Source organism: Rana temporaria, chromosome 6, assembly GCF_905171775.1.
Source record: "Rana temporaria chromosome 6, aRanTem1.1, whole genome shotgun sequence".
Taxonomy (NCBI): Eukaryota; Metazoa; Chordata; class Amphibia; order Anura; family Ranidae; genus Rana; species Rana temporaria.
The window spans coordinates 173,508,584-173,533,861 of NC_053494.1; the positions used below are offsets into that span (position 1 = coordinate 173,508,584).

Genomic DNA, 25,278 nt, shown 5'->3' on the forward strand with positions numbered 1-25,278 from the left:
CTCCACATCTCCCCAATATCTCCTCCACATCTCCCCAATACCTCCTCCACATCTCCCCAATATCTCCTCCATATCTCCCCAATATCTCCTCCATATCGCCTTCATATCGCCTCCATATCTCCTTCATATCTCCCCAATATCTCCCCCATATCTCCCTAATACCTGCTCCATGTCTCCACCTCGCACACTGATCTACCATCCTGGACCGTAGTAGCAGTGAAGAGTGACGTCAGACACACCCCCTCCTGGCCCCACCCCTCCTCTCTGCCCACCTGGATGACAGGTAAAGGGCGTTGTGCAGGTGAGTCCCCGCTGCGCATGTGCAGCCCTCCGCTCGCCTTGACTACGTTGCAGCCTCATCTCACCTGGGTCCAGCAAAGCGGAAGTGTCACCCGGCAGCCCTTGTCTCCTGAGCTGTCATCCTCGGTGACATCCTCCGACCCGGATCCTCCTCCGTCACCTACCTCCCTGATCGGGGTCCCAGAGCTGAGCATCGCTCCTCCCGTCCGGCGGCTCCATCACTGTCTGTGAGTACAAAACTTCCCCGAACTTTTCCTGCTCTGTCCGGGGAGGGAGAGCGAGGGAGAGCGGGGAGGAGGGGAGGGATGGAGGGATGGAGGTCTCCGGAGATCGGATACATTACTATTACATGTCACCTCCGATCCCACCGGGTCGGTTCTGTGTACATAACCCCCCCCCCCCCATTGTTCCTGAGCACTGAGAGGAGGAAATATTACACTTCCCTGGGCACCACCTACCGTCCCTACTTTCTCTGGGCACCACCTACCGTCCCTACTTTCTCTGGGCACCACCTACCGTCCCTACTTTCTCTGGGCACCACCTACCGTCCCTACTTTCTCTGGGCACCACCTACCGTCCCTACTTTCTCTGGGCACCACCTACCGTCCCTACTTTCTCTGGGCACCACCTACCGTCCCTACTTTCTCTGGGCACCACCTACCGTCCCTACTTTCCCTGGGCACCTACCGTTCCTACTTTCCCTGGGCACCTACCGTTCCTACTTTCCCTGGGCACCTAGCGTCCCTACTTTCCCTGGGCACCTACCGTCCCTACTTTCTCTGGGCACCACCTACCATCTCTGGGCACTACCTACCGTCCCTACTTTCTCTGGGCACCTACCGTCCCTACTTTCCCTGGGCACCGACCGTCCCTACTTTCTCTGGGCACCTAGCGTCCCTACTTTCTCTGGGCACCTAGCGTCCCTACTTTCCCTGGGCACCTAGCGTCCCTACTTTCCCTGGGCACCTAGCGTCCCTACTTTCCCTGGGCACCTAGCGTCCCTACTTTCCCTGGGCACCTAGCGTCCCTACTTTCCCTGGGCACCTAGCGTCCCTACTTTCCCTGGGCACCTAGCGTCCCTACTTTCCCTGGGCACCAACCGTCCCTACTTTCCCTGGGCACCTACCGCCCCTACTTTCTCTGGGCACCACCTACCATCTCTGGGCACTACCTACCGTCCCTACTTTCTCTGGGCACCTAGCGTCCCTACTTTCTCTGGGCACCTAGCGTCCCTACTTTCTCTGGGCACCTAGCGTCCCTACTTTCCCTGGGCACCTAGCGTCCCTACTTTCCCTGGGCACCTACCGCCCCTACTTTCTCTGGGCACCACCTACCATCTCTGGGCACTACCTACCGTCCCTACTTTCTCTGGGCACCTACCGTCCCTACTTTCCCTGGGCACCGACCGTCCCTACTTTCCCTGGGCACCTACCGTCCCTACTTTCCCTGGGCACCTACCGTCCCTACTTTCCCTTGGCACCTACCGTCCCTTCTTTCCCTTGGCACCTACCGTCCCTTCTTTCCCTGGGCACCTACCGTCCCTTCTTTCCCTGGGCACCTACCGTCCCTTCTTTCCCTGGGCACCTACCGTCCCTTCTTTCCCTGGGCACCTACCGTCCCTACTTTCCCTGGGCACCTACCGTCCCTACTTTCCCTGGGCACCTACCGTCCCTACTTTCCCTGGGCACCGACGGTCCCTACTTTCCCTGGGCACCGACGGTCCCTACTTTCCCTGGGCACCGACGGTCCCTACTTTCTCTGGGCACCGACGGTCCCTACTTTCTCTGGGCACCTACCGTCCCTACTTTCTCTGGGGCACCTACCGTCTAGGGTGACCACATTTCCAAACTGCCATTCAGGGACACACCCCCTCTCTCACTGTCCCCAAAAAAAGATGAGGGGGTGGGGCGGGGGAAATGTAGTCTCGGGGTTCATGGGGAATTTGGCGGTGGGTTATTTGTCAGGTGAATGTGCCACTTGCCACCAGATGCAGTGCCTCTTGCCCCCCCCCCCCCCATAGCCTGCCACCAGATGCAGTGCCGCTTGCCCCCCCATAGCCTGCCACCAGATGCAGTGCCTCTGTCACTCCCTCTGCATGAGCCACGTGCGTAGAAGGAAAGGAGTGGCATCACTATCTGGAGCGTGAAGATCACACCAGTCCCTGCTGCTTGCCGCTGAGTGCCGGAGGAGGTGCCGAGGTGGGTGGGGACAGCAGTGCTGCACTAGGCGCAGGCCTGGGCACCCACCGCCCCAACTCCCCCCCCCCCCTGGGCACCTACCTAGCGCCCCTACTTCCCTCTGGGCACCTACCGTTCCTGCTCAGCACAGGAAATCATGGGAAATAATATAATCAAAGAGTATAGGTCAATAATAATAATTACATTACATTATATAATGGTCTAATGAAATATAATAATAGACTATACAGTGATATCATAACCTAATGAGGTATATTATAATGATATATGTCTAGAACAGTTAAATTATATATAATAATATAATGATATCATACATAATGAGATGTATGTATATGTCTGTATTGTGTGTCCGGAAAAATTGATCGTCTTTCAAAATGCTTAAATATCGCGTTACTCGTAAATCAAGGTATTACTGTACAGGGTTTACCTGCGTATAGCCATTCATTGTGTCAGCTGGGTCTCTCCGGTGTGGAAATATACCTGTAGTTTCCAATGTACATCTGTAGGGGAAAACAAATGCAGCCTCCACACCTGACGGGTAAGATGCAATCTATTACCAGAGCCGGTGCTACCACTAGGCAACTGCCTAGGGCACACTGCTACCTAGGGGCATGTGTTCTGGTGTGTTTTTAAGAGTTTTTTTTTATGTTCCTTTGTTCTTTATTCCAATTGTGCATTTTTGATGGCTTTTGCCAGAATAAAAATTTACTAAACTGCATCCGGTGTGACCCATTAAAGACCCATTCACAACAGAACACGGCGTGGGAAACCCACATTCTGTGTGTGTTTCCTGCACTGCGATCAAAATGCACAGCAGTTGCGATCCGCAGAGTGTAAATTTTAAACTGGTTGACATTAAATATGAACAAAGCCTATCCCTCTATAGTGGGTACTTGTCTCAATCCAGAGCACTAAGGTTGCATTCACACTTCAGCTTTTTGAATCACGGGCAGATTTGGAGCGAATCTGCCCTCTATTTGAATGCGCTGATGTGTGAATGACAAATCGCGGGACTCGCATTTGAGATGCCATTGATTCGAATGATGCCTCAAATCGCAGTGTAGGTCTGCCGCGATTGTCGCGCTGCAATCACGGCAACACGTATTGCGGGAAGCATGTCACCCAAAAGTAGCTCTTGACCTTTTTTTGGGCGAGGTGCTTCCTCCTGCGATGCGTGTTTCTGTGATTGCCGCGCGATTTATCGCGTGACCATTGTGGCAGACCTGCGCCCCTTTTTGAGGTGGCATCCAAGTCAATGACATCTCAAATGCGATTCCCGTGATTTGCCATTCACACATCAGCGCTTTCAAATTGTGAGCAGATTTGCGACAAATCTGCCCGCGATTCAAAACGCTGAAGTGTGAATGCAGCCTACTGCCTTGTACACACGTTCAGGAATTTCCGTCTGGATTAACTCAGACGGATTTTTCAGACGGAACTCCGTTCACGCTGTCTTGCATACACACTGTTACACCAAATTCCAACCGTGCCAAAACGCGGTGACGTACAACACTACGACGAGCCGAGAAAAATAAAGTTCAATGCTTCCGAGCATGCATCGACTTGATTCTGAGCATGCATGTTTTTGTTTTTTTCTCTGTCAGAGTTCCATACAGACCATCGGGGAAAAAAGAGAACATGTTCTCTTTCTAAGTCCGTCGGAATTTCCGAAGGAAAAACTCAGATCGGGCGCACACACGGTCGGGATATCCGATAAAAAAAATTTCAACGGAAGTGTCATTTCTGGCTGCTGCTTCTTTCCTCTGCTATCAGCAGGAATCACTTCTGACAAGTTTTCCTGACACCAAGAGAAAAATGGTGACAGGGGAGGACCTCCAGTTGATTGACAGCCTCAGCTCTGTTCCTGTGTGGAGGAGGGGGGGGGGGGGTGTCCCTTCCCTCCAATCAGCGGTCAGAGCTCTCCTCACTGATCTTTCTCTTTTTAGAGAGAAAAAACTTTAAAGTGGTAGTAAACTCTGTACTACCACTTTCACTTGCAGGTAAGCCTATAATAAGGCTTACCTGTAGGTATAAAGAACATCTCCAAAACCTGTACGGTTTAGGAGATATTCCCCTTGCAGTGTGCCGCTGGGATCTTCGGCTAAAGACCCGGCAGCCGCCGGACCTTGCCGGACAGAAGTCTCCCGCCCGCATGCGCGGGAGTGACGTCATCGCCGCTCCAGCCAATCGCAGCGCTGGAGCGGCGATATCCGGAAGTCACACCGAGGCAAAATGACATCTCCCTCGGCGTGGACCAGGTAAGTTCCCCTAACCTTGTTTCAAGGTAAGTATTTCATAATAAGCTAGTATGCGGTGCATACTAGCTCATTATGGCTTTTGCTTTTCAGGTATGAAAAAAAAAAAACCAGCAGCAACTTTAGTACCGCTTTAAGGCAAACTTTATAATTCAGCACTTTGAACGGCTATAAAGAAGAGAGGGCTGCCTATAGTCAGGTATAACTTATGTTGGAGGATTTGTTTCATTTCTGTATCACCCGAGGATAGTCTCTTCCCTGGGTATATGGAAGGGTCCTAAAGCAGGTTGCTAACGCGGTTCGTTGCATGGTACAGAAGTACTATCTGATCCGGCTGCAGTAAGTTTTCAAGCAGAGCATGTGCACTGTTTTTGATGATTGTATGATCAGTATGTAGTGTGTATGGTGCCTGGAATTAATAGAACGCACTGGTATGGGTTTACCTCATTGCTGAGTACAGAGTGGAGTTCTTGTGTTACTGATGAAAGCTTCCATTGTCATCTGTCGGCTGCAGTGTACTCCGGGGATGTCTTCAGTGTCACAACACTCCACATTGTACAGTTATTGTTCTGCACTCCTCTGATTGGTTACAGGTTTGCCTCCATTTTCTTTTTTTGCTCTATAAATTGACAACTGAAAATTCTGTGTTTTTTTTTTTTTTTTTGCTGGGGGGGGGATGGCATAATTTCTCTGATCACCATCAATTGCTGGTTTAGATTTGGGTTTTGCACGTTACCTCTAAGTTCGTTGTCAAGGAAAGAAAGTCTTTAGAAATGGCAATGTCCACACAAGATGTAAAACATTCAACTGGTTTTATTTTTGCTGCATAAACTTGTGGAGAGTATAGAGAGAAGGGGAAGGTTCAGGTACGCGGTACAGAATGCACAAAAATACCTAAAAGTTCCAATCAGTCAGTCACCACTCCCTCTTGAGTGGGTATTGCGCATCTGGATAGACCCCTCTCACATGGCCTAGCAGCCGGAATGATTAATGAATCAATATGAGAACAGTCTCTGCCATAGACCGTCTGAGAATGATCATGGATAGCCAGGAATCCTCTGCCACAGGATGGAAGTCCCGAACTTCCAGCCTTAGGGCCCTTTCACACGGAGCGGATCCGTATTGATCCGCTCCGTGTGTGTCCGTCGGCTCAGAGGTGGATCCTCCGTAAATCCCCGCTGAGCTGTCGGCGGACAGGGCGTTCCCCGCACACTGTGAAGGGACCGCCCTGTCTTTCCTCCGCTCTCCCCTATGGGGAATCGGATGAATAAGGACCGTGTGTCCATATTCATCCATTCCGCCAGACGGAAGAAAAATAGGGTTTTCTTCCGTCTGGGAAAGCGGATCTTTGCGGACGCGGATCGTTACGTCTGCAATCCCATAGGGATACATTACAAGTCCGTAAACGGACTTGTAATGAACGGTCCGTTTGTCCCCCCGTGTGAAGGGGCCCTTACAGTAAAGAGTAGACATGTGCACTGCCAAAAAAATCGGTTTTTTTTTCGTTTGTTATTTTCGTTTTTTGTTTTTTTTCGTAAATTCATGAAATTTGAAAAATTCGTTTTTTGTTTCATTTGTTTTTTTTTATTCGGAAATTCTGAAATTTTTTAAAAAAATATTTGATTTTGCTTTTTTTGTAAAATAAGGAACATTTTCGAAAAAGCAAAAAACGAATTTTCCGAAATTTTGTACATTTCGATATTTTTTTTTAATTTTTCGAAATTTCGATTTTTTTTTTTTTTTTTTTTTTTTTTGACATTTCGAATTTTTCAATTTTTCAATTTTTTTTCGAAATTTCAAAATACGAAAATACGAAATTTCAAAAATTGAAAAATTCGAATTTTCGGAAATACGAAAATTCGTAATTAAAAATGTTTGTAAATACGAAAATTCGTACAAAGTATTGACTCAGGGGGGCGCTATACAAATGCACGCCACACTTCAACTATTTATTTGTGTAAAATGTTGACAACCATTTATCATTTTCCTTCCACTTCACTTTGTGTTGGTCTATCACATACAATCCCAATAAAAAATACATTTTATGTTTTTGGTTGTAACATGACAAAATGTGGAAAATTTCAAGGGGTATGAATACTTTTTCAAGTGTGTGTGTGTGTGTATTTTTATTTTTTTTTACCATAGATAACATGCGCTGAAGTCCATGGCGCTGTGAATTCCAACTATTGATGGCCCCACCTGCAGTGGGTTTACAAATGAAAGTGTCAGGACATTTACATCATTGGCTGTAACTGCTGGAAGTTTAGTACCGGTACAAAGTGGTGCAGGGTTGGTATTGGCAAATAAAATTATCACAGACTGCGATAAAAAAAAAAGACCGGTTTTAACCCTGAACTATCCAAATATGTGAGAATAGGTGTTAGAAGAATAGTTTGAGGCATGGATACCTACTCTGTACTTCACATTCTTGGCACAGAAAAACCTGTACCCCAAAGTACCACAGCAGGGTTTAAATGCCAAGATCATTTTTACAGGTTCAGGGGCACAGAAAAGACGAGGATGCCTGGCCTATAGGGATTTACATAACAGCATAGATAGTCAGGTGCAGGAAATGCAAACCAAGATGAAAACTAGAGCCAGCCAGTTCTCACCATATTCAGTTTAAATGCAAATAGGTAGATTCACATACATTGCTGCAACTTTGCGGCGGCGTAGCTTAAGGCATTTAAGCTACGCCGCCGTAAGTTAGCGAGGCAAGTACATGATTCACAATGTACTTGCCTGCTAAGTTACGGCGGGGTAGCCTTAAGCGGGCGGGCGTTAGGGCGCATAATTTAAATGTATGTAAGGGGGCGTGTTTTAGGTTAATATGCTTTGACCTTACGGTTTTTACGTATTTTCTTAACTGCGCATGCGCCGGGCGCCTACATTTCCCAGTGTGCATTGCGGCGAAGTACGCCGCACGGGCCTATTGATTTCGACGTGGACGTAAACGACGTAAATCCCTATTCACGGACGACTTGCGCAAACGACGTAAAAATTTCGAATACTTGAACATTGGCAACGCCACCTAGGGCCCAGCTCTAACTTTAGGCGGCCTATCTCTTACGTAAACGGCGTAAATGTACTGCGTCGGCCGGGCGTACGTTCGTGAATCGGCGTATCTACTAATTTACATATTTTACGCCGACCGCAATGGAAGCGCCACCTAGCGGCCAGCCTCAATATTGCAACCTAAGATAGGACGGCGCAAGCCGTCGTATCTTAGATATGTTTAAGAGTATCTCTGTTTGAGAATACACTTAAACATAAGTCGGCGTAGATTCTGAGTTGGGTCGGCTTAACTACTGATAAGCCGGCCTAACTCTTTTTGAATCTACCTAAAAATTCTCATATTTTCCTTTTTGAGAACTTTGCTCTAACCTCATCACTTCATCTTCCTTTTGCAGCTTTATCTTGTCCTACAAATGCAGATCTCGTAATAAGAGTTGGATATCTGCATAACCAACCAAGGCCATGGCACAGCATGGCAGGACTGCCTGGGGCGGTATAGCCACCAACACATCAAGTTTAACAGTCCATAACACATTCCATGTATAATGAAAGGTTCCTGATTAACACCTTGCTTGCCGAAACAAGCAAGATGGTCCCTATTGATAGTGTCCTTGGACAATTTGTGATTATTTTGTTGGAGGATTAGTACTGTCTCCATACTTCTACTACTCAACTGCTAACAACGATAATCGTATTTTTCTTGTCTGCTGTAAGGTGTCTTGATGTCTCTCCACCCGCAGCCTAGGTGTGTCTTTGTTCCAGGCCCGAACTGGCCATAGGGCATACTGCGCATATGCCCAGTGGGCCGCAGCGGCCTGCGACGGCCGCATGTCACGCCTCCAGTGCACTCTCAGCTGCGAGTCGGAGCTGCACTCGAGTGACAGTGACACCCGTCGGCACATCAGGGGGCCAGAATCTGCAACGATCCCCTTCTCTCTGGCACAGTCGCCACAGCTCTGATGATCTGTTCAGTCTTGGCTGTCTCACACAGCCGAGCAGAGTGAAGCCGCCTCCCCCTCCTCCTTTATGTCTACACGGGGGGGGGGGGGGACCAGACATGCAGTCCCGCGCTGATCTGAGGTACATTATGTGTCTGAAGGGGGGGGGGGGGTCTGTATTGTAGGGGGGTCTGAAATGTAGGGGGGATTCTGTATTGTGAGGGGGGGGGGGGGTTTCTGTAATGTAGGCAGGGGGTCTGTGTAACATGCCGGGGGTCCAGAACTGTTAGGGGGGTGTCTGTTTAACAAACTGTAGGGGGCTGTGTAATGTAAAGGGGTCCAGAGGTACAAGGTGCTGGAACCCCACATCCCATCATTAACCCCCGCTCGCCCCCGCCTATTTTTATTTATCCTTGTCCGGGCCTGCTTTGTTCACTTTTAGTGTTCTACAATGGCTAGTCCATCAACTGTGGAAGGAGAGGGGACCACACAATACTTGGCTTGAAGATGTATTAGTCTGGTCCTGCTCATGGTCCTACTACTCTTCCCTTCCCTGCTATGTGCCTCTGAGCCTGTATGGGTTTCAATAGCAACCTCTGCACTTTGGCCACACAACGCCATCAACAGCAGTTTGGCTATCAGACGCACTATCTGGATTACAGGGGTTTTGTGTCCCGTATGGGCGTTACTGGTGGCAGTGTACATAGAAAGCTACAATGACTTCCTATAGACATACTCCCCAGAGGTAGATTATGGCAACTGGATAAATACAGGGAATGAGGCTTTAACCTGAAAACAGAACTTCAACTTAAACTTCCAAAAAAAATTGCACATCCTTGCCAAAGCCATTTTTGAATATTTTGCACACATGCTTAAATCCTTTTAGGACTGAAGATTACATAAACCTCCACAAAACCTTTATATATTTTCTGGAAGCAGGCACAGCACCCTAGTAAATACAATAGTGGCCGTTCCATTTTTTATGTTGCACAATATTGGCACAAAGGTTTAAGAAATGCCAAATTTCAGTTAAAAATACACTAAAGTTAATTTTGGTGCACGCAAGCGCAATAAATTGCCCAATTTGTTGGTAAAAATCTAAAAGATTACATTTTTGTGTGCGCCCATGAATGCGTTAAAAGCCACCTATATCAGTTTAGTGTTATGAAGGAGGTCTGGTGCTAGAAATATTGCGGTCTCTTCTGCGTGCACAGTGATATGGAACATGTTTATTGCAATCTAAGTTTTCATACGTAGGCGTGCATTTATGTTCGTACATGCGTTTGTGGGGGTAGGGGGGATTGTATGTGCTTGGGTGCAGTATTAATTTTTTACTATTTTAAAAAGTCTTCCTTCTTTTTTTTTTTTTTTTTTCCATCACGTAGGAAACTGAAAGTCCCCTCCGTGATGATTTTTTGGTGACAGATTCTCTTTAACCGATTGGCGACCGCCCACCGCAGTTTTATGGCAGCAGGACGGCTCGGCTGTGCAAAATCACGTAATATAACGTGATTTTGCTTTGCGACCACTAGGGGCTCGCCCCTGGTGCGGGCACGATCACCGCTAGGGCACCCGTGATCGCTCGTGACAGAGCAAGAACCGGGAGCTGTGTGTGTATGAACAGCGATCTGTCATTTCCCCTAGGCCAGGGATATGCAATTAGCGGACCTCCATCTCATCATGCCTCTGGGTGTCAGGCTTGTGGCTGTCAGAGTCTTGCTATGCCTCATGGGACTTGTAGTTCTGCAACAGCTGGAGGTCCGCTAATTGCATATTCTTGCCCTAGTCAGTCCCACCCCCCCCCCTTCAGTTAGAAAACACTATAGGGAACATAATTCACCCCTTCTTCGTCCCCTAGTGTTAACCCCATTCCCTGCCAGTGATATTTTTACAGTAATCAATGCATTTTTATAGCACCGAATGCTATAAAAATGCCAATGGTCCCAAAAATGTGTCAAAAGTGTCCAATGTGTCTGCCATACGGTCGCAGTACCAATAAAAATCGCAGATTGCCGCTATTACTAGTAAAAATAAATAAATAAAAAAAATATTAATAAAAAAATGCCATAAAATTATCCCCTGTTTTGTAGATGCTATAACTTTTGCGCGAACCAATCAAACGCTTATTGCAATATTATTATTAATATTTATTATTCTTATTTTTTTTAAAATATGTAGAAGAATACGTATCGGCCTAAACTGAGGAATTTATATATTTTTATATATATATATATATATATATATATATATATATATATATATATATATATATATATATATATATATATATATATATATATATATATATATATATATATATATATATATATCGTATTTATCGGCGTATAACACACACCCTAACTTTAAGAGGCAAGTTTCAGGAAAAAAACTTTCCACAGCCCCTCGCGTATAACACGCAGGCACAGTTTACCCACTATTTTACGGGTAAAAAAGTGAGTGTTATACACCAATAAATACAGTATATATGTGTGTGTGTGTGTGTAATATATATATAAATATAAATATATATATATATATATATATATATATATATAATATATATATATATATATAAAAAACATTTGGAGGATATTTATTATAGTAAAAAGTATTTTTTTTTTTTTTTTTTTCAAAATTGTCACTCTATTTTTGTTTATAATGCAAAAAAATAAAAACCGCAGAGGTGATCAAATGCCACCTAAAGAAATCTCTATTTGTGGGGGAAAAAAAGGACGTCAATTTTTGTTTGGGAGTCACGTCGCACGACCGCGCAATTGTCAGTTAAAGTGACGCAGTGTCGAATCGCAAAAAAGTTGCCTGGTCATTTAGCAACAAAATGGTCTGGGGCTGAAGTGGTTAATGTAAACACATGAACTGATTGCCTTTTTGTACTGCTTCTGCTCCGGCACCGCTGTACAGGGACTACAAGAGGTCAATACCCAGTCAAATTCACACTGCTTGCCAAGGCCGATCCTAGGGTCACAGGCGCCTGGGTGCAGAAATATTTCTGGTGCCCCCCACATGGGCGTCGTCATTTTACTAACTGCTCCCCTTTACAAATGTTCTATGGCAATGACTCTACCATAGAGATTCTCCCCCACAAAGTCTTCATTACCCTGGGATCCTCCCATGATCTCATAACAATAAACAAAATACAGGAAGAGAAGCAGTACCCTTTATTGGGACCTGGAGGGGGGCCTCTGTGATGGACACAGAGAGGGCTTCTGTTAGATGTTCGGCGCCCCCACCTCTGCAGGCGCCTGGGTGCAATGCACCCTGCCTAGGATCGGCCCTGCTTCTTGCCTTTACAAAATGAAGAATGAGCAAAAATATAATTTCCTAGATGTGCAAAGTATTGACTCAGGGGGGCTGAATACAAACGTATGCCACACTTTTCACACTTTTTTCTGTATGATTCCCAATGATTCTGTAATCATTGGAGTTCATTCATATGGACACAGATGTATGTTTTGCCTATATTGCACAATCGCTAAGTTTCGTTCTTATAATATTTGCTGTGAACAGAGTGCAGTCATTGCATTATTTCCTTTTTAAACAGAACAGGATGTGTTTAGTAACTTCTCATAACGGACTTTCTTTTTGTCCACGTACCGCTCATATTCGGAGCTGCACTCGCATGGGCCCAGCCTGCATAAGTGATCAAAACTCGCTTTTATTTTAAAGGTGAGGACTGAAAAGATTGTAAAATTCCAAATGTGTCTTTGAATGTTTTCCTGACCTGGGGCATAATATAAAGTTAGTGAAGGAATGTTGAAGTTTTGTGATCGGCACAGCAGCCAGAAAACTTTTTTGTGTTCAGAAGATGCCAACTTGTTTTTTTTCTAGCTCAGTTTTTCTTTAACCACTTAAGCCCCATTTTGCAGCTAAATGCCCAAGCCAGGTTTAGCGATTCGGCACTGCGTCGCTTTAACAGACAATTGGGCGGTCGTGCGACGTGGCTCCCAAACAAAATTGGCGTCCTTTTTTCCCCACAAATAGAGCTTTCTTTTGGTGGTATTTGATGACCTCTGCGGTTTTTATTTTTTGCGCTATAAACAAAAATAGAGCGACAATTTTGAAAAAAATGCAATATTTTTTACATTTTGCCATAATAAATATCCCCAAAAAATCTATAAAAAATTTATTTTTTTCCTCAGCTTAGGCCGATACGTATTCTACCTATTTTTGGTAAATAAAAATCGCAATAAGTGTATATTGATTGATTTGCGCAAAAGTTATAGCATCTACAAAATAGGGGGTAGATTTATTGCATTTTTTATTAATTTTTTTTTTTTTACTACTATTGGCGGCGATCAGCGATTTTCGTGACTGCGACATTATGGCGGACACTTCGGACAATTTTGACACATATTTGGGACCATTGTAATTTTCACAGCAAAAAATGCATTTAAATTGCATTGTTTATTGTGAAAATGACAGTTGCAGTTTGGGAGTTAACCACCGGGGGCGCTGTAGGAGTTAGGGTTCACCTAGTGTGTGTTTACAACTGTAGGGGGGTGTGGCTGTAGGACTGATGTCATCGATCGAGTCTCCCTTATAAAAAGGATCACTCGATCGATACGCCGCCACAGTGAAGCATGGGGAAGCCGTGTTTACATACGGCTCTCCCCATTCTTCAGCTCCGGGAAGCGATCGCGACGGAGCGGCTATAAACGAATAGCCGCGGCGTCGTCCCCGATCGCTCCCCGAGGGAATCCCGGGGGGGGGTCCCGATCGGACCCCCCCACCCGCTAGAAGGCAAGGACGTGTATATATACACCCTTCTGCCTGTCCGTGCCATTTTGCGGACGTATATAGTCGTGTGGCGGGCGTTAAGGGGTTAAATGTGGTTTTAAAACAAAAAAAGTCTTGTCTGGTTAAAACTTAAGCCCAGTACACACGATCGGTTTGTTTGATGAAAACAGACCGATGGACCGTTTTTCATCAGACAAATCGATCGCGTGTGGGCCCCATCAGTTTGTTTTCCATCGGTGAAAAAAAATAGAACATGTTTTAAATTTTTCCTATGGATAAAAAACCTATAGAAAAAAAACGATTGTCTGTGTGGAAGTCCATCGGTCAAAAATCCACGCGTGCTCAGAATCAAGTCGACGCATGCTCGGAAGCATTGAACTTAATTTTTCTCAGTACGTCATAGTGTTTTGCGTCGATTGGATTTTTGACTGATGGTGTGTAGGCAAGACTGATGAAAGTCAGCTTCATCGGATATCCGATGAAAAAATTCATCGGATTAGATTCCATCAGATATCCGATCGTGTGTATAGGGCTTTAAAGTGTTATTACACCCGTAAAAGAAAAATCAGTCTTTATATACAGTAAAGCATGCTTGTTATACTCACTATGTAACCTAAGGGGTTAATCATCTGCACTGTGTAAAAAGGCTGTTTGATCCTGTCTTCTCTGATCCTTCCACTGACTCCAGACCTTTTCCTAATAAAACAGAACATTAGGGGACAGGCTGCACATGCTCAGTTTGGTGTGTATTGCTAGAGAGGCTTGGGTTTTTTTTTTTTTTGGGAGGGTGCATCTGATCAGCACAGGACCAATCGGCACTATCCAGACAGAGGATCAGGGGAAAGTGAAAACTTCTCCTACAAGCTTGAGGCAGACACTAATACAAGTTAAAAGACTGCTATATACTGCTGAAGGAAAAAAAGGTATTTAGCAGTTTATATTTACTAAAAAAAAAAAAAACATTTCCATGTACTGTGGGAGACCAGATATAGTGAATACAGGCTCCTGGGTTTAGTAACACTTTAAATGATTTTAAAGCTTTAATTTGATGATTATTATTATTATTATTATTTTTTTTAATATAAAATTACAAACAAGTTATGCCGCGTACACACCATCACTTTATGTGATGAAAAAAAATGACATTTTTAAAAACGTCACTTTAAATGACCGTGTGTGGGGGAAAACGTCGTTTTAATGTCTTGTGAAAAACGACAAAAAAAAAATTGAAGCATGCTTACATTTTTTGTGTCGTTTTTCAAAACGTCGTTTTTTGTTTCACAAAAATTGACCGTGTGTAGCAAAAAACGACGTTTAAAACTACGTTTTTACACCCACGCATGCCCAGAAGCTAGTTATGAAGCGAGATTCAATGGAAAAAAGTGGTGAACGTAACCTCGCTTTGCTAGAGCATTGTGAAAAAATTATGGTGTGTAGGCAACGTCGTTTTTGAAAATTGAAGTTTCAAAAACGTCGTTTTTTACTTCACAGAAAATGATTTTTTTTTTCATCACATAAAGTGATGGTGTGTATGCGGCATCATACTTGCCTGCTCTGTGCAATTGCATTGCACCGAGTGGCCAGAACCACCACTTCTTGGGTCCCCTGCCGCCACAGATGGCTGCTCCTCTTCTTGGTGCACCCCCAATAGTAGGCTGCTTCCTATAGGGGCTCATCTGTGGGCTCGCTCCTGAGCCCGTCTCTGTGTGTCCATTGACACACAAAGTGCTGTTCAGCCCCGCCCCCTCCCCACTGGCTGTTATTGACAGCAGCAGGTGCCAACGGCTCCCACTGCTTTTGTGCACATCGCTGCACATCTATAGTCGCACACAGTACAACTCAGCTCTGCCCCCTTTTTTCCACCAAACAGAATTTGGTTGACAGCAGCAGGAGATAATGGCTCCCGCGGCTACCTCTGTGCCATGTGTGCACAAACAGTTAGGAGAGGATCACTGCAGACAGGCACATTGCTGGATCAAAATAGGAAGGGGGCGATGGGTAAGTATAAAGGGGGGCGATACAAATGCAGGGACACTTTTTAACCTAATCCAGGGAATGCATTAAGGTAAAAAAATAAATCCTGGCTACTATCGATGTACTGTCCCGGATCTGCCTGTTCCTGGTCCTAAATAAAATATTTGGGGGGGGAAAAAAAATCCCGCCTTTTAGAAGCACATTAATCCTATGGCATTATACAGATTGGTTACAACCTTTGGTAAACATTGCTTTCTTCAATGGGCTGACCTGTGCTTGGCACAGAGATAATCTAAATTTCTGTACACGAAACAATGGGATAACATTATTTGCTTTATTTCAAAATCCTGATGGGCTTTTGGCTGAAGCTTGTTTTTTATAGTTGGTTGAGTCTTTCTTCGCCCTTTTTGCTCTCACTATGAAAATTTATGAGTGGTTTTATATCTGATGTATTAAAGTGGAGTTCCACCCATTTTTTTATGTTTGTCTGTGCTGCATGCCCTAATCTCATAGTTTTCAGAATGGACAATTTTTATTTATTTTGTTGCTTGTAAATACCTTTATTTTGTAGTCCTTCATTGCTTCCTCGTCCTTATTAGCCTAGGCTATTAAGTCACAAGGCAATTCGCAAGGGTTTCTGGGATAGGCATCATGTATCCCAATAGTCCTTGCAAATAGCCTATTTGCATAGAGAAGGGGCGGCAACTTCCTCTGACACTCCCGTTGCTATGGAAACCTGACTGAAACCTATTACATCGCTTGTGCAGCACTGAGCATGTGTGAGATCTGCAAGGCTGAAATCCAGGAAGTCATACAGTCTGACTTCATGATGCCCACACTTAAGATGGCCACGGTCTATTTCTAGATTATAAACTAACTAAATGCTCTAACAACCTAACAAAACGGACCTTAGTTTACAGACTAACTTTACTAGACTACATTAAGCTTGTGTATTACAGGGGTATTTATATTTAAAAAGAGGAATTGTGGGTGGAACTCCCCTTTAAATAAAACTCAGCCCGAGTCTTTTTTTTATACTTTAAAAATCAAATTGTTGTAGAATATTTTGAGATGAATAGAATGAAGGTTTTTGATCTGCCCAGGACCTGACCACATTTCTGGTCACGTATTTTTGTTTGTAGATATAGATACGTTTATGACCCCCATTGATGATGTATCAATTGTCAATTAAGCCAATCAGTTTTACACATCTGTCACTAAAACCTCCATTCTGTAAGGGTAGGTTCTCAACCGTCTCCTCCACTCTGGTTCACGACACGGATCTGCGATATTATGCATTGTGTTAAGGTGATCCATTCATTTGCAAGGGCTGCCGAACACCGAAATTGACAAAAAATATTGCATGCAGCATTTTCTGCAGCACAGTGCATGCTAGAGCATTTCTGAAGGTGTGTTGGGGGGTCTTTCAGAATCATTGACATCCCACCAGCATGCATGTTACTGCACTTCAGTGGTGTGAACGGGCCCTAACTATATTTATCTGACTACCTGGAAATTTGGTGAAGCGATTCAAACTTTTATACCAGGGTTCTTTAAATTTTGTAACAAAAGGCCAGTTTACTGTCCTTCAGGCTTTAGAGGGCCCAGACTATAGTCCAGGGGTGTCAAACTCAATTTCATCGTGGGCCGCATCAGCATTATGATTGCCCTCAAAAGGGTCGGTTGTATCTGTAAGATTAGATGTCCAGTGCATCTCCTCCCCTTTACATCTTAGATGTCAAGAGCGACCCCACCATCAGAAGTTAAGTCCCCCCACTCTCCCTTGCATCACAGTTCACCCCCCTTTCCTTATGCTGCTGCTGGGAATAAGCTGGATGCATTGCTTGAAAGCAGAAAGTAAGGGTCTGGAGAAGGACCAGAGGAGGGCTGGAGCTCTCCTGCAACTGCATGAGAGGTGCGAGGGCCACATGAAATTGCCTGGAGGGCCGTATTCGGCCCACGGGCCTTGTGTTTGACACCTGTGCTCTAGTCAGTGGGAGTAGAAAAAATGTGCTAGCTTTGGTGGCAGTGAACAGTGCCCCGTCGTTGGTGTCAATGGAAGGACTGGAGCCCCGTCGTTGGTGTCAATGGAAGGACTGGAGCCCCGTCGTTGGTGTCAATGGAAGGACTGGAGCCCCGTCGTTGGTGTCAATGGAAGGACTGGAGCCCCGTCGTTGGTGTCAATGGAAGGACTGGAGCCCCGTCGTAGGTGTCAATGGAAGGACTGGAGCCCCGTTTGTTGGTGTCAATGGAAGGACTAGTGCTCCAAGGGCCAGATAAAGGCAAGCAAGGCAGTTTGGAGACCACTGTTCTGTACCTTTTTTTTTTTTTTTAATCTGTAAAGCAATGGAAGGTATAAAATGGTGGTTTCAAGATGAGATCACAATTTTCCCAGTTGCTTTTCGAAGAGATTGCTGTAGCTTCTTTCTATTTTCAATTCAACAAACTTTATTGACGCTGTCTATTTATGGCCCTTCACAGTTGAATGATTTCTGGAGGTCGATCGAACTTGTGAGTGGTAGATTGCTTTGTTTCTGGTGATAACTTCTCATATTTTGCAATTCCCAGTTGAAAAGTGTTCTGCATTAACTTCAAATTGCCATGAATATTGCCAGCTTTCTAGTAGGTATTGAAAATGATGATATTCAGGTGTACATATAGATGTTTCTGTGGAAATGTTATACACATAAATATATGAAATATTTGAAAAAAATGATAAAAAATTAGACCGCTGCATGTAAATTTGGAATAAATGGCTTTATAATTGTAAGCTAGTATGCAGTACACTTGTGTATAGTCGGGCAGGCTCGACTACTCTCGTGCTCACGTCCTGTACGTCCAGGCCGTGAGCGCAAGAGGAGTCGAGCCTGCCGACTATACACGAGTGTACTGCGCTTGGTATATGCCGGCGCAGTGTTCAAACTCGGCGCGGGAAATCGGGTATCGGTGTATATCGCGCACCCACGATTTTACCCTGATTTTCAGGGCAAAAAAGTGTGCGGTATACGCCGATAAATACGGTACATTAGTGCTGTATTTATCCTGTTTTCCCCCAAGCTCCAGCCCATAGAAGCCAGTATAGTGGTGAATTAAACACCAAGGTATTCTTGTGTATTCGATGGTATAGCAACCCCAACCTTTAGGGACAGTGTGTGTGTGTGTGTGTGTGTGTGTGTGGTGGGAGGGGGGGGGGTTAATTCCAAAAAAAATGTTTGGCTTGAGACGCACTATACCCACAGCATACAAAACTACTGAATGAGTGAGTTTTTAAATAGCTGGTGTAAAAATGATATATGAATCAATGGCACAGATCGTAGATGGATACATAAAATAAGGAGCGCAATTGTTTTTTTTGCGTAGATAAAAGATCACGATTCATGGCGTAACATCATCATTTTCACATTATACAAAAAATGAGGCTAACTTTTATTTTATTTATTGAAGTGTATTTTTTCCCCAAAAAGTTGTGTTTTAAAAGACTACTGCACAAATACAGTGTGACATAAAATATTGCAACGACCGCCGTTTTTATTCTCTAGCGTCACTGCTATTTTTATATATATATACATACATACATACATACATACATACATACATACATACATACATAAATTTTAGGGCTGTTACTGATTACAATTTTCGTGTTCGATTATTCATTTCTTTTTTTTCTACTAATTTCGATTAATTATAACGCACATACATTTTTCAGATCACCCCCATATATAGTGCCCACTGTAATATCAACAGACATCTCCCCACTGTAATATGGTCCACATCTCCCCCACTGTATAGGAAGATTAGTGCTTGCTTAGTCTTACCAGAGAAGCCGGCCGAACATGAACAGTTGAGGCCGGGTGATGACGTCAGCGTGCCTCTCTAGGCTCACCTAGGCCGCTGACGGGTGGACCAAGATGGCCACCGCTCCGGGAGCTAGGCGGAAGCCACGGCCTTTCCTATGGCAGAGGCAGCAGCGGATCACGTGGTGTACCGATCCGTATATGGTGGCCCGTTCGGATCATTTACGATCCGTTGCACCACTAGTCCCAATCAAAATTATTATTTTGATTGATCAAAAATTTTTACGATTAATCAAGTAATTAATCTTTAATTTCCTCAGATAGAGATTATATATATATATATATATATATATATATATATATATATATATATATATATATATATATATATATATATATATATATATATATATATATATATATATATATACACACACATCCCAATGTATGATTTTTTTTTAACTATTTATTTGTATGACACAGCTGCAAATAAGTATTTGAACACCTGAGAAAATCAATGTTAATATTTGGTACAGTAGCCTTTGTTTGCAATTACAGAGGTCAAACGTTTCTTGTAGTTTTTCACCAGGTTTGCACACACTGGAGGAGGGTTTTTGGCCCACTCCTCCACACAGATCTTCTCTAGATCAGTCAGGTTTCTGGGCTGTCGCTGAGAAACACGGAGTTTGAGCTCCCTCCAAAGATTCTCTATTGGGTTTAGGTCTGGAGACTGGCTAGGCCACGCCAGAACCTTGATATGCTTCTTACAGAGCCACTCCTTGGTTATCCTGGCTGTGTGCTTCGGGTCATTGTCATGTTGGAAGACCCAGCCTCGACCCATCTTCAAAGCTCTAACTGAGGGAAGGAGGTTGTTGCCCAAAATCTCGCAATACATGGCCCCGGTCATCCTCTCCTTAATACAGTGCAGTCGCCCTGTCCCATGTGCAGAAAAACACCCCCAAAGCATGATGCTACCACCCCATGCTTCACAGTAGGGATGGTGTTCTTGGGATGCTACTCATCATTCTTCTTCCATCAAACACGGTTAGTGGAATTATGACCAAAAAGTTCTATTTTGGTCTCATCTGACCACATGACTTTCTCCCATGACTCCTCTGGATCATCCAAATGGTCATTGGCAAACTTAAGACGGGCCTTGACATGTGCTGGTTTAAGCAGGGGAACCTTCCGTTCCATGCATGATTTCAAACCATGACGTCTTAGTGTATTACCAACAGTAACCTTGGAAACGGTGGTCCCAGCTCTTTTCAGGTCATTGACCAGCTCCTCCCGTGTAGTCCTGGGCTGATTTCTCACCTTTCTTAGGATCATTGAGACCCCACGAGGTGAGATTTTGCATGGAGCCCCAGTCCGAGGGAGATTGACAGTCATGTTTAGCTTCTTCCATTTTCTAATGATTGCTCCAACAGTGGACCTTTTTTCACCAAGCTGCTTGGCAATTTCCCCGTAGCCCTTTCCAGCCTTGTGGAGGTGTACAATTTTGTCTCTAGTGTCTTTGGACAGCTCTTTGGTCTTGGCCATGTTAGTAGTTGGATTCTTACTGATTGTATGGGGTATGGGGTGTATTTATGCAGCTAATGAACTCAAACAGGTGCATCTAATTTAGGATAATAAATGGACTGGAGGTGGACATTTTAAAGGCAGACTAACAGGTCTTTGAGGGTCAGAATTCTAGCTGATAGACAGGTGTTCAAATACTTATTTTCAGCTGTATCATACAAATAAATAGTTAAAAAATCATAAATTGTGATTTCTGGAATTTTTTTTGTGAGAGCACCGAAAGCTGAAAATTGGTCTGGTTATTAAGGGGGTTTACGTGCCCAGTGATCAAGTGGTTAATAACTGACAGTTATTTGGCAACATAATTAGCAGAGAGTTAAGGAGTTGACATATTTCAGTAAGTAGGGCTGATTGTCAACATATACGATGGGTGGGGGATACGAGTAATAATTTGGACAGTCACCTTTTAATAACTTTTAAACTTGGCAACTCCACCCAAATCTGATCCTTCGATTTTGTCATATTTAATATCTGTTCAGACTTGCTCTTCTTTTTTTTTTTTTTTTTTTAGTCGGGTATTCCTGTGGAGAGAAATCCCCACCAGAATTTCCAGTTCTGTGCATCTGTCTCAATTGTGACAAGTCCAGGTGATGGTGTTTTAATTCCCTGATGAATGTTTCATGATGCACAGTAAATAGGTCACGGATCGTTCCAGCTGTATGAGAGTGACATCCTCATTCTGTCCTTGCACAGGAGCAGAGACACTATTTACTGCAGGGAAATGTTATCACTGCAGCGTATATGACTATAGGGCATGCTGGGCAATATGCCTCATTGGTGCCCACCCCAAACTGACTGGGTAGTAGGGTGGGGGGTTTGCCATTGCTGATCCCATTTTTAGAATCATTAGACCCTTTCACACTGGGGCGTTTTTCAGGCATTTGGCGTAAAAAAAAAAAAAAGTGCATGTAAAGCGCCTGAAAGAAGCCTCATCTGCAATCTCTTAGGCTCCATTCACACCTGAACGCGGCGTATTGTTCCGCGATTTGCCGCGACAAAACGCAGTGTTTTTTACAGCGGTTTTCACTGGAGGGGTGATTTACACATTGTCGGCTATGGCCGAACGCCGAAGCCGCCTGAAAAAAAGGGTCGGACTTGTATTGAACTTCAGGCGTACAGCGTTCGGCGTGGAGATGTGAACCATCTTCATAGCCAACAATGTTAAATCACCCCTCCAGCATATTTTAGGCTGCAATAGCGTTGGGCGTAAAAACGCCCTAGGTGTGAATGGAGCCTTAGTGCTCTTTCACACGGAGCGGATCCATATTGATCCGCCCCGTGTGTGTCCGTCTGCTCAGCGGGGATCATCCGTAAATCCCCGCTGAGCTGTCGGCGGACATGGCGGTCCCCGCACACTGTGCAGAGACCACCCTGTCTTTCCTCCGCTCTCCCCTATGGGGAATCGGATGAATACGGACCGTATGTCCGTATTCATCCAATCCGTTCCGCCAGACGGAAGAAAAATAGGGTTTTTCTCCGTCTGAAAAAGCGGATCTTTGCGGAGGCGGATCTTTACGGATGTTAGCGGATGCTCATTCGCTAACGTCCACAATCCCATAGGGATGCATTGTGAGTCCGTAAACGGACTTGTAAAAAACGGACCATTCGTCCGCCCGTGTGAAAGGGCCCTTAATGTGAAAGACAGAGTGCTTTCAGAGCCCTTTCACACTGCCAGCACCCAAAAACGCTGGTAAAGCTCCGCTAAAACCCCTTTCACACTGGGGTGTTTTTCAGACGCTTTGGCGTTTAAAAAAGCGACTCAATGGGAAGGAGCACTGTAGGAGCGGTGTATTCACTGCTCTTAAAGCGCTGCAAAGGACTCTTTTTGACGTCCTGCCAGCGCAGCATCTCTGTGTGAAAGCACTCGGGCTTTCACATTGGTATTGCAGATGAGGCTTATTTCAGGCGCTTTACAGGTGCTTTTTTTTACGCTAAAGTGCCTGAAAACATGCCCAGTGTGAAAGGGGTCTTATTGAGTTGCTGACCTGGAATGCCATGCAAGTTAGAGTGAAGTCTGAACTCATAATATTAAAATATTGCTGAGGGGCCTCATAATTTGTAGTTGCGCCCCTGGTATCCACTGTGGGATTATGGAAATGTTGTAATTTTGTCTGTAACAAAGTCAGTCTACAGCAACCTTTCTCAACCGAGGTTCTGTGCAACCCTAGGGTTCCTCTAGATTTCTAGGGGTTCCTTGAGAAATTGGCAAATTTCAGCCTCTCAGAATAATAACCACTGACACCAATGATCCTTTTTTGCCATCTGTAGGGAGGTCGTCTTCTTCCCAATGATACAAATTGTAATAGTAATTATTAGCAGTCTGGCCTACACTAGTAGTTTCATTTGAAAATGTTCACTTTTTAAACAATCCATTTGATTATCTCAAGCAGTGGTCTCAAAATACTGTGGTCCAGGGGTCAGATGCGGCCCTTTTACTTGCTTTTATCTGGCCCTTGAGGCACTGTTCCTCCCACTGACACCCACATGAGGCACTGTTCCTCCCACTGACGCCCACATGAGGCACTGTTCCTCCCACTGACGCCCACATGAGGCACTGTTCCTCCCACTGACGCCCACATGAGGCACTGTTCCTCCCACTGACGCCCACATGAGGCACTGTTCCTCCCACTGACGCCCACATGAGGCACTGTTCCTCCCACTGACGCCCACATGAGGCACTGTTCCTCCCACTGACGCCCACATGAGGCACTGTTCCTCCCACTGACGCCCACATGAGGCACTGTTCCTCCCACTGACGCCCACAGTGGAGCACTGTTCCTCCCACTGACGCCCACAGTGGAGCACTGTTCCTCCCACTGACGCCCACAGTGGAGCACTGTTCCTCCCACTGACGCCCACAGTGGAGCACTGTGCCTCCCACTGACGCCCACAGTGGAGCACTGTGCCTCCCACTGACGCCCACAGTGGAGCACTGTGCCTCCCACTGACGCCCACAGTGGAGCACTGTGCCTCCCACTGACGCCCACAGTGGAGCACTGTGCCTCCCACTGACGCCCACAGTGGAGCACTGTGCCTCCCACTGACGCCCACAGTGGAGCACTGTGCCTCCCACTGACGCCCACAGTGGAGCACTGTGCCTCCCACTGACGCCCACAGTGGAGCACTGTGCCTCCCACTGACCCCAACGATGGGGCGCTATTCCTCCCACTGATACACTGGCCACAGTCTGGCCCCCTCAAAGTGTGCAGGACAGTAAACTGACCCTTTTTGTTTGGAAACTTTGGAGACCCCCTGATCTAAAGGGTCGTTGGGTCAAACTAAATTTGTTTTCCGATAGTAGTGACCAGAACATTCGAAGGAGCAGGATGGAATCTTTTCACAAACAAAATAATTGAATGTATTTGGGCAAATTCGTAACGAAACAGGTTTTATACACCTGCGATTCCATTGAAATAACAGATCTGGAAGAAATATAAAGGGCTTTTAATAGTTGACCTAATTATTGTCTAAAATAATTTTAGCTGTGTTTGGCTAACTTGAGACTGGAACATTTCAAGGGTTCCTCGTGAGAAAGGCTTGTTTACACAATTTGTACAGTTTTACATGGCAACGATTGAACGTTCTCCGTTGGATTGACCTTGTGTCTTAACATCCCCCCCCCGTCAAAGTTGGTAATACACCATGGGCCAGATTCACGGTCAGCGGAGTATGTTTGAGCGGGCCTAGCGCATCTCATATGCGCTACGCCAACGTAACATAGAGAGGCAAGAGCAGTATTCACAAAGCACTTGCTCCCTAAGTTACGGAGGCGTAGCGTAAATGGGTCGGCGTAAGCCCGCCTAATTCAAATTTGGAAGGTAGTGGGCGTGTTGTATTATAATTAACCATGCCCCTGTGTAAATTTATGGCCGAACGAACGGCGCATGCTCAGAATCACATCGCATATACTCCCTAAGAAACAACGGGTCAATGCGTACGACGTGAACGTAACCTACGCCCAGCCCCATTCATGTATGACTTGCGTAAACGACGTAAAATACGACGCTGTTCCTGCGCCCATACCTTAACCACTTAAGGACCGGACCAATATGCTGCTAAATGACCCAAGGGGTTTTTACAATTCGGCACTGCACCGCTTTAACAGACAATTGCGCGGTCGTGCGATGTGGCTCCCAAACAAAATTTGCGTCCTTTTCTTCCCACAAATAGAGCTTTCTTTTGGTGGTATTTGATCGCCTCTGCGATTTTTATTTTTTGCGCTATATACAAAAATAGAGCGACATGTTTGAAAAAAAAACAATATTTTTTACTTTTTGTTATAAGAAAAATCAAATAAACTAAATTTTAGTCAAACATTTAGGCCAAAATGTATTCAGCCACATGTCTTTAGTAAAAAAATTTTAGCTACCTAGCGGCAACAGTGACACTAATACAGCGATCAGAAAAATGATCGTTTAGTGACACTGGCAATAGGGAGTGAAAGGGTTAACTAGGGCGGTGATCA

At 44.9% G+C, this 25,278-nt stretch overlaps 1 protein-coding gene across 1 annotated transcript in view; it reads left to right on the forward strand.

The window, feature by feature from the left end:
• Positions 1-317: 317 nt before the first annotated feature.
• The window catches only part of GALNT3 (polypeptide N-acetylgalactosaminyltransferase 3), an 81,588-nt gene continuing 56,627 nt past the window's right edge, over positions 318-25,278 (forward strand). Inside the window, exon 1 of the mRNA XM_040357829.1 lies at positions 318-527. The gene's annotated coding sequence lies outside the window, so the exon portion shown is untranslated. The remainder of the gene's footprint in view (positions 528-25,278) is intronic.